Below are 10,286 nucleotides of genomic sequence, written 5' to 3' on the forward strand. Positions count from 1 at the left end.
ATGACTCTTGCTCCACAGCCTCAGCATTTCACTGCCTTCCCTTTGCCTCCGCTACTCTAAATCTCAGCCTCTTCTGCTTCTGAGATAGACGGGGCTGACTCCGAATGTTAAAAGATCATGGATTTTTAAAGACCCTAACCCTTCAGGCTTACACCCCCCCAAGCCCCAGGAGAATGAGGAACTGAAAAGCTAGTTCCAAGGGCAAGCTGACGCAGCCATTACTCAACTACCCCCCAGCCACAATGTAACAATATAAAGAGATTTCTATTAAGAGATGCGCTCAACTGTGACTGGGATAATAGCAAGTGTTCCAGGAAGGACCACTGTGACCTTTGTGTAAGCTCCACTCCTGCCCTGATACCCCCCTTGAGGTTTCGGGAAGAATGTGCATGCGGACGTGACTGTACCCACTCTGTGATCACTCTGTGATCAGACCATGATCTTATGAAATTAGCCTCTAGACATAAATCAATCAAAACGAAATTGTATGGGAATTGTAATCTTGTGACTTTTGTGGGTTTTTCCTTTAAAAGTACCTATATTGCTGCAGTGCGATGCGACTCTTGCCCTCAGGACAGGGGGAGCCCGACTGTACTGCCGCTTCAATAAGCCTCGTGCTGTTTGCATTAACTGGACCGAAGTCTGGGTTCTTGGGGTGCCCACTAGAGAAGGTAGAACCCTGGATTTGGGGTCTATCAAGAGTAGTGAGTCATCATTCAAGTATTTTAATTGCATCAAAGAAATGATCATATTCATATTTTTGAATGGTTGGCCTTTTCTACAGTAGCCAGGTGGAGACTAACTGAAGAGTTGATGATACTATCTAACCTATATTTTTCATGCTAAAGGCCAACCAATGTCTATACATTCTACTTAACAAATTTAGACTCTTTTAATGTATTTTTTCCTTCATATATGTTCCTGTGCTGTTAATTTCCTGAGCAAACTGGCTTTTATTCATTTACTCTTAGACTGAGACAAATTCTGTATTTCTATTAGTTACTTTCCCAGATTGCCATTTAACACCAGTTTCATTCTTGTACTTCTGGCATGTGGAAATAATTTTCTGAGAAATGTTGTTTGTAACTTGCCTTTACAAGTCACACCCAACCTGTAACCAAGTTAATAATATACTTTGAAGCCTCTGGAGCTATGTACTCATTCTGCTTACACACTCTGGACTCAGCTTGCTTAGAATTAACTGACCTTTAATGAAAACAACGCAATTAATCTTACTGTACTTTGGATTTCCAAAGTCATTGACTCCTACAAGCTCAGTTGAATGTGCAGTTTTGGTTTCATGTGTCCCCTCACTTCTCTTTGGTGACTCATTCATGCTCCTGACTCAGAACAATGTATGTGTGCATAAGATGTGGTCATTGACCCGAAACCATTGGCTGGAAGCAGAGAGGCATTGGGAAAAGTGTTGAAAACAACACGTGGCCTTAGATAATATCTAGTTGTGGCTTTGTGTGCTATTCTGAGTCAATAGGGTTAGAAAAACAATTTCTTCCTTCATGAGACTCAAGACAAAAGCTCCTCATTCCTTTTTGATACCATATTTGCTGTGATGTATTTGATTCAGTCAATAGAGAGGATGGCCTTTACTTGCTAAGTCAGATCTCTTCATAAAAAATCAGGTTTACAGTTGAGTATGGTGGTGCACACCTTTAATCTCAGCACTTGGGAGGCAGAGACAGGCGGATCTATGAGTTGGAGGCCAGCCTGGTCTACAGAGTGAGTTGTAGGACAGTCAGAGCTACACATTGAAACCTTGTCTTGAAAAACAAAAAACAAAACAAGCAAACAAATCAGGATTTCTCTTGACACTACCTTACTAGCATTTAAATCAAATATTCTGTCTTGCTGACATTACAGTTATTTGCAAAAAAAGTTAAGAAAGTTCCACACTTTGCACTAAATGTTTGTCTTAGAAGTGAGTTCCTTTTGCATTTTTTTTTTTGCTTTTTTAAAATAAAACTACATATAATTATGTGTGTGTGTTCATGTCATGTTATGCACATGTCATTCAGAGGACAACTTCACAACTTGTAGGAACTGATTTCTCTTTCTCCCGAGTGACTTCCAGAAACAGAATTCAGGTTCAGGCTTCTCAGCAAAAACTTGCACCTGTGGGCCATTTCAGCAGTCACTCTTTAAAAACAAACAAGCTGGGCGGCGATGGCACACACCTTTAATCCTAACACTGGGCAGGCAGAGGCAGGTGAATCTTTGTGAGTTTGAGGTCAGCCTGATCTGCAGAATGAGTTCCAGTACAGCCAGGGCTGTTACACAGAGAAACCCTATCTCAAAAGCCAAAAATACCAAACAACTTACCGTATTAATTCTTTAAGAATTTCATACAACGCATTTGTATGAAATCATATTCACTCCTAACACTTCCCACTAGCACTTCCTAGATTTATCTTCTCTCCCTACTTCTCCAACTTTGTGTCCTCTTTTTGTTTCTTTGGCATGGTTGACCTGCAAGGAGTCATACACCTAAAGAAAACTGACTCTCAGGGCTGGAGAAATGGCTCAGCAGTTAAGAGCACTTGTTGCTTTTGCAGGACCTGGGTTCAATTCCCAGCGCCCACATGGTGACTCACAGCCATCCAAGAGACAAATTCCCTCTTCTGACTTCCCTGAGCACCAGGCACAAATGTGGTATACATGCAGGTAAAACACTCATAAAACAAAATAAATAAATCTTTAAAATGAACAGTATTGTGGGAAGCTGATTAACTTACAAATCACTTCATATAGTTACAATTAAAGAGAGAAAAAGAAAAGTGACTCTGTCTCTCCCAGAAGCCATAAGCTGGCCAAACCTCCTGAGGGATGAGATCTCATGAAGCCCTCCCCATTCCATGCTAAAATGTTGACTGGCTTGATCTTATGTAGGTTTTAGGCAGGCAACCATCACTGCTGTGTGTTCATGAATGCAGTGGTCCTGTTATGGTCAAAAGATACTGTTTTTCTCTGGTCTTCCCTCATCTCTGGATCTTAAACCCTTTCCACACCCTATTCTGAGATGGTCCCTGAGCCTTGGGGAAGGAATGTAATATAGATGTCCCATTTGTGGCTGAACACTCCACAGTCATGTACTCTCTTCAGTTTGACTAGTCAGGAATTTCTGAGTTAAACCACAGTCCACTGCACAAACAAACTTCTCTGATGAGGTCAGAGAGCTACACTAATTCATGAATAGAGACACAGGAATTTAGAGAGCAGTTTGATGCTATGTCCATTTAGCAAAATAATAGTAGTAGTTTGTCTCTGGGTCTTGTGAGCACCCAACTATGGATTCTTGTCCAGATTTTCAACATAACTTATATGTGTTTCCTCCTACAGAGGAGGCCTTAAACCCAATCAGAGAGTAGTTTATCACCCCCATAACAATCAGACCATTACTCAACCCATGGGAATGTGTTGCTATGCTGGTCATTATTACAGCTCACAGGATTCTTAGCTGGATAAAAACTGTTGATGACTCCCCCATGCTCACAGCAAACTACTTGGCACCTTCCCATACTACAAAAGCTAGCCAACATGGAGGAAACTCCCTAGTCAGTACTTACTTGATTTCTTCATGTCCTATGACCAGTGTTTGTGTGTCTTCAGCAATATGGTCTTACCATCAAGTTTTGCTTGGCAACCAAGAGCAATGTCAATAGCCTACATTGTTTTGGGGGTTTCTGGGATACCTCTGACTCCAGGGGAGGTATACCACACCTGGCACTAGCTTTTTATTTGACAAACTATGGCTTCTTGGATGAATACAATCCACTTTATAGTGTAACTCCAATTAAATTCGTACACACATATGAAGCTTATGAAATAATAGGTTTCCTTGTGGCTTTTCAAATATCCTTAGTGTTAGTTATTCCTCCTCCCCCCCCTTCTTTTGCTGTGTGCTCCCATCCCTCTCCTCACTTAAACTTTCCTTTCCATAATTTGGCTTTTCCCCTTTGTATCTCCTGTGTTTTACTGTCTCCATTCCCTTAAGATCTTTCTTCTCCTTTTCCACGAATGGTCTTTATCTACTTTCCTGGATTCTACATACTCCAAGTCAAACACACAAGTCTAAAGATTCTATGCTAAGATCCTCATATGAGTAACAATATGTAACATTTGTCTTTCTGGGTCTGGGTCACCTCATTCAGTATAATGTTTTCTAGCTCTACTTACCTGCAGATTTCATAATTTCAGTTTTCTTTACAGTTGAATAAAATTACATTGTCTATATATACCACATTATCCTTTCATCAGTTGATGGATGTGTAGGCTGCTTCCATTGTGCATAAAGTAGCTATGAATATGGAAGAGCATGTATCTCTAAAATAAGAAATAGAGTCTGTAATGGTTTGAATGAAAATAGCCCCCATAGGCCCTTAGGGAGTGGCACTATAGGGGGTGTGGCCTTGTTGGAGGAAGTGTGTTTTAGATATTTCTTGCTGCCTAGGGATCCAGATGTAGAACTCTCAGCTACCTCCTCTAGAACCATGTCTGTTTTCCACCATGATAGTAGTAGACTAATCCTCTGAACTTTAAGCCAGCCCCAATTAGATGTCTTCCTCTATAAGAGTTGCTGTGGTCATGATGTCTCTTCACAGCAATAAAAACCTAACTAAGACAGTCTTTTGGGTATATGCTCAAGAGTGGTATAGTTGGGCCATATGGTAGATCTATCTCCCATTTTCTGAGGAACCACCACACTGACTGCCACAGTGGCTGCACCAATTTCTACTCCCAAAGTGTGTGAGAGTTCCACTTTTCTCACACCTAGGCTAGCATTTGTTTCTTAGTCTCAGTCATTTTGACTGGGATAAGATGAAATCTCAGTTTTAACTTGCATTTCCCCCACAGCTAAGGATGGGTAAACACTTACAAAAATATTTCTTAGCCATTTGTGTTTCTTCTTCTGAGAACTCTCTTTATCTCCATAGATCATTTTTAAATTGAATTGTTTGATTGGTACTTAGGTTTTTTGGTTGTTGTTCCTTGTACATTCTAGCCACTAATCCTTCATCGAATATTTTTTAACATTCTATAAGCTGCCTCTTTAACCAATTAACAGCTATAAAAACTTTTCAATTTCATGAATTCCCACCTATTGATTCCTTTTTTCTTTTTTTAAGCCAAAATTTCAAGTGGCCTAGCCCAGGCTCAACTCTTTATGTAGGCAATGCTGATCCTGAATTTCTTATCTTTCTGCCTCAATGTGCAATGTCAGGTTCTCTTAGATCAGATATGCACATGTATTGAGTCTCCTGCTAATGTGGGAAAGCCTCCACACTTTTACTCTGTGGTATTAGATGGTGGTCTCTAATATCAAGATCTTATGGATTGGGCATAGCAAACTTTCAGAACTCTCAAAACACAATAATTGTTGGCAGACAGGCTAACCAGCTTCAAAAGTGTTAATAATCTTGTGCAGATGGAATCCAGCCAGACCTGGACATCAAAATGTATAGCTAGAGTTTTCCTGCCTAGCTCACATAATCAGGACAAATCTCTCTCACCCGCCAGTCCCACAACCGCTCAGACCCAACCAAGTAAACACACAGAGACTTATATTGCTTACAAACTGTATGGCCATGGCAGGCTTCTTGTTATCTAATTCTATCTTAAATTAACCCATTTCTATTAGTCTATAAGTTGCCATGTGGCTTGTGGCTTACTGGTACCTTATATCTTGATTGTCATGGCGATGGCTGGCAGTGTCTCTCGGCCTCAGCCTTCCACTTCCCAGAATTCTCTTCTCTGCTTGTCCTGCCTATACTTCCTGCCTGGCTACTGGCCAATCAGTGTTTTATTTATTAACCAATCAGAGCAACACATTTAACATACAGAATATCCCACAGCAAAAATGGAAATTGTTTCTAAGGGCCATTTCCAACATATTCACACAGTTGTTTGTTCTTACTGGGGGCAGAAGTCCCCAATAAGGCCCCAAAGAGGGACTTTGGAATATTAACATCAGAGACTCTGAGAGCTCTCTGAGGTGCAGTGTGAGGTGCATGGTGGCAGCGCAAGAAGGATGCTGTGTTGCGAAGCACAGGTTTGTGCTGAGGTGGCTTCAGCACGATGCGGTGGATAACGTGGGGATCAACTGGTTCATTTTCCTTCTGTTCTTTTGCGTTTTCTGCATTTGTGTGTTTTGGCACATCCCAGTGTGTTCTCCTGTGGGATTTCACACCGTAGTTCGTGAAAGTTGTCATGTGAGGACATTCAGGTCAGGAGTCGGTGAGTGGGCAGGCTCTGTGGGAGCAGGTTACAGGGGGTCGTGGGGTGGGAGCCTGGAGCTTCAGGGTGAGGACTTTGAGGTGGCTTGTGATCTGTTCAGAGCTGAAGGAAATGATGGTCTCCTGCCTCACTCCCAGCAGTCAGAGGTCTGCCTCACATGCCTATGTGATTGGCTAACACAGAGTGGCACAGCCTCTAGGGAGAAATGAAAGCTGAGCATATATTTTGATCTCATGGTCCTGGGGGAGTTTGAATTTCTGCCAAGTGGCTTCTTTACAATTTTTAAAGGAGTTTTATCTTATTTAACCCTTTTAATAGAAAAGATAGTGTTAGAACACAGGGCTGCACCTTTAGGTTAGATTCGACCACTGATATCAGGCCATACTCCCCACTCAGCTCTCAGGGACAGAATTAGTAAGTAGTATGTGCTGTCATCTGATAGTACTTAATTTGTGATACCTGGCTTCTCTGTGCTCCTTGTTACTTAAGGTTTGCAGAACAAAACCATGTAATGTGAAACTTTCTGCCACCCCTAAAAGACCGTAAAAGTCAGACCTTTCCTTTGTTCTGGGGATTGGTCTGAGACTCCTCAGGAAGATAGCTGCAGGGTTTGGTCCTGAGGAGCCAGTGGGGTCAAGGACACCACAAGAAAACTCACAGAATCAACTAACCTGGACTCCTAGGGGCTCACAGAGACTGAACCAGGGATCCTTCATGGGACTGACCTAGGCCCTCTGCATATAGATTATAGCTGTGTAGCTTGGTCCTCTTGTGGGACTCCTAACAGTGGGAACAGGGGCTATCTTGACTCTTTATTGGCTTTTGGGACCCTACTGGGTCATCTTGCCCCCAGCCTTAATACGCGGGGACCTGCTTAGTCTTGCTGCAACCTGATGTGCCATGTTGATATTCATGGGAGACCTGCCCTTTCCTAAACAGAAATGGAGGAGTGGATTAGGGGGGTGGGAACAGAAGGGGGTGGGGATAGGGACTTGGAGGAGAGAAGGGAGGGGAAACTGTGGTCAGGATGTAAAATAAATAAATAAATTTACTAGAAGAGGAGGAGGCTGGAGAGATGGCTCAGAGGTTAAGAGCACTGGCTGCTCTTCCAGAGGTCCTGATTTCAATTCCCAGCAACCATATAGTGACTCACAGCCATCTGTAATGAGATCTGGTGCCCTCTTCTGGCATGCAGGCAGAACACTGTATGCATAATAAATAAATAAATCTTTTAAAAGAGGAAGAAGAAGAAGAAGAAGAAGGAGAAGAAGAAGAAGAAGAAGAAGAAGAAGAAGAAGAAGAAGAAGAAGAAGAAGAAGAAGAAGAAGAAGAAGCTTTGTAAGTGTTACAGTTCTGAATGAAAAGGTATCCTGGCAGTCAGGAGCCAAAAAATACCACAACGTCATACCCCACAACAAAGCTCACACAAGATATTTATAGGGAGGGAAGGACACAGGAGGATGGCTGCCTCTGCTTGTGTGAGAACAGCAGAGACTGAGCAGAAGACAGATTACTACTGCTTGACTCATTAAATCTGGACTATTAATTTGGTGTGATTTGGCTTATTGCATCAGCAGAATTATTCACTACCAGGGCATATTTTAAAAATACTTATCATCTGATGCCGAACCTGGGTGAGTCGAATCTTTCCACAACCACACTCACTCTTCTCCTTCCCCCTTCCCGCCTCTGCCACATCATCTGGTATGCCGGAAGGGCTTTTGCTTGGTAAGTCACCCATTTCCAAACCAAAATGCCTATAAGGGATCCAGGATACCTTCTGAGTCTCTGACGCTCTGGGCCAAAGACTTCCAGAATGCCCGCCGAGGTGACTGCAGCTTCAGGTAGTTCTGGCCCATTCCCTGCTCCTTGGGTTCTCCTGTCCAGAAGACGGTCTGTACTGAAACAACCCCACACACTGTTCTCAGCTGCAGGTTTATAGAACCGGATGTGGTTTTTGTAGCCTCTGGCCTACAGCAAAAAGCTCATAAATGGGTGATTCTGAGTCAAATCCGATCCCCCAATAGCTACGAAATTTATCCAAATCGGGTCTTGCTCACACCATACATTGGTTTGAGCTCCCCCACTCAGGTTTACAAGCCTTGCATTCTCCCTCCCTCCCCTGTTCACTGTTTCTTTGTGTCTCCACTCCTCAACCCCACTCCCTGCTCCTCTGCCTGCCTCCATCTCATGCTTTTGCTCAATCGCTCTCTCAGTTTCTCTGACCCGCTGCTTTCTCTCAATGGCATACTTTGGCATAACCCACTGAAGGATGCCCACTCTTGACTTTGCTTCCCTGGCATTTGGCCAGGCCACCCAGGGATCTTCCCACAATAGATCCATTCTCTCTGTTCCTGACTGCTCTCCCACCCTAAATTCTCCACGTGGGTCTTGCCCCTCTGCTGTTGCGGCTGCCATGCTGCAGCCCATGGGGGCCCTTTTTCCTGTCTGGCTTCCCCTGCCCCTCAACCATGCTGAACTTCTACCCGCCTGCTCCACCCTTAACAAATCTGTTCTCCTTCAATAAACTCTGTTACACCTTCCTCTCTCCTAAATACCATTTTCCAAATCCTCCACTTGCTGTTCCAGCTCTCTCACCCGGACTTTCTTTCCATCCCAGACAGCCTGCTGCTACTCTGTTTCTCAATTTCCCTCCACAGCGCCTTCCCCAGACTCAGATTCATGAGATGCCGCTGCTTGTAACCCTGCTGCCTGTGAGACAGATACCATGAGTGGCAGTGCCTGGCCACCTACGGCAGACTGCCCCAACCTAATAGGAGGGCCAAGAAGCATCTTTTATTCCTACGCTTTCATAAATTCTTATTTCAGGGTTTTTAAGTTGATCATCTGACATGGTTCCCCATGGAAAGTTTTGTCTGTCTTTCCTTTTAAAATGTCCCACCTATTATGTATGTATGTATAAATGTGTGGCCACAGTACACTCGTTTCTGACTGGTTTTGGAAGCCTGAGTGTACGTGTTCCATGTGTCTTGGTAACAACTAGCTGCCTGGCTCAGAATTTGCCTCTGGGCTTTTCTGGCCCTGAATCTGGTGCAATGACAAAGTTATTTTATATTATTCTATCTTATTAAACAAACAAACAAACAAACAAAAGCTAAGAAATTGGGTATAATTTAAAATCTGTAAAACTTGTAACTCCAGATTGAAACTGCTCTGGAAAACACCACATGGTCTGCCATCACCTTACAACACATGGGCAGCCACCATTTTGACTAAGGTTGAAAAAAGGGAGGTCATGACTTCACCGCCATCTAACATGGAGTGGCCCCACCAAGGAGACATTAAGTCTCCAGTATATTTTAGTTGTATGATAATTCCTGTCCTGTTTTAAAAACAAAGTTTATACAAGATAAGATTTAAAACAATGCTGGTTTACTGAGGTATTAAAGCTGCACCTCCATGCATTTATGTACAGAGATGTATCTTGCTGGCAGCCAGATTTTGTAACCTAAGAGCACAAAGCCAAAACTTAGTTTTGCCTTATGATTATGTCTTAGGACCACAGATGAAAACTAGAGACTGAGATATTCCTTCTAATCTTCTTACTTTTACTGACATTGGTAAGCTGAAGCTAATTGGGTAAACTATATGTTCATATATATATAATTTTACTTTTTTTCCTCAAAGTTAAGCCTAAACAACATTATCTAGTTCAGATATACCTAACAGAAGTGCCCGTGCTACCGGTTCACCATGTCCCAGCAAGGGGCTGAGGATTAAAGCAGAAACAAGACAGCAGGTCATTCCTCTCAGTAGAATGTCCTTTATTGAAGGAGGGAAGAGGTCTTAAATACAGGTTTACAGCACAGTGGGAGAACCCTGGAGGGCAGAAGTTCGCTACAGATGTTTTACAATCTTGCATCTAAGCTGTTAACGCCCATTATGCAGGATACAGGAACAGGAACCTCTGGTGAGCTGTTTTAGGAGGAAGGAAACCTGCAGGGAATTAGCATAGGGAGGACATCTGATCAAGGTCAGCAAGCAAGGCAACAACCACCCAAGGAACCAGGATCAGG

This window comes from Peromyscus californicus, unplaced genomic scaffold, assembly GCF_007827085.1.
Source record: "Peromyscus californicus insignis strain IS unplaced genomic scaffold, ASM782708v3 Scaffold_4__1_contigs__length_199733344, whole genome shotgun sequence".
NCBI lineage: Eukaryota > Metazoa > Chordata > Mammalia > Rodentia > Cricetidae > Peromyscus > Peromyscus californicus.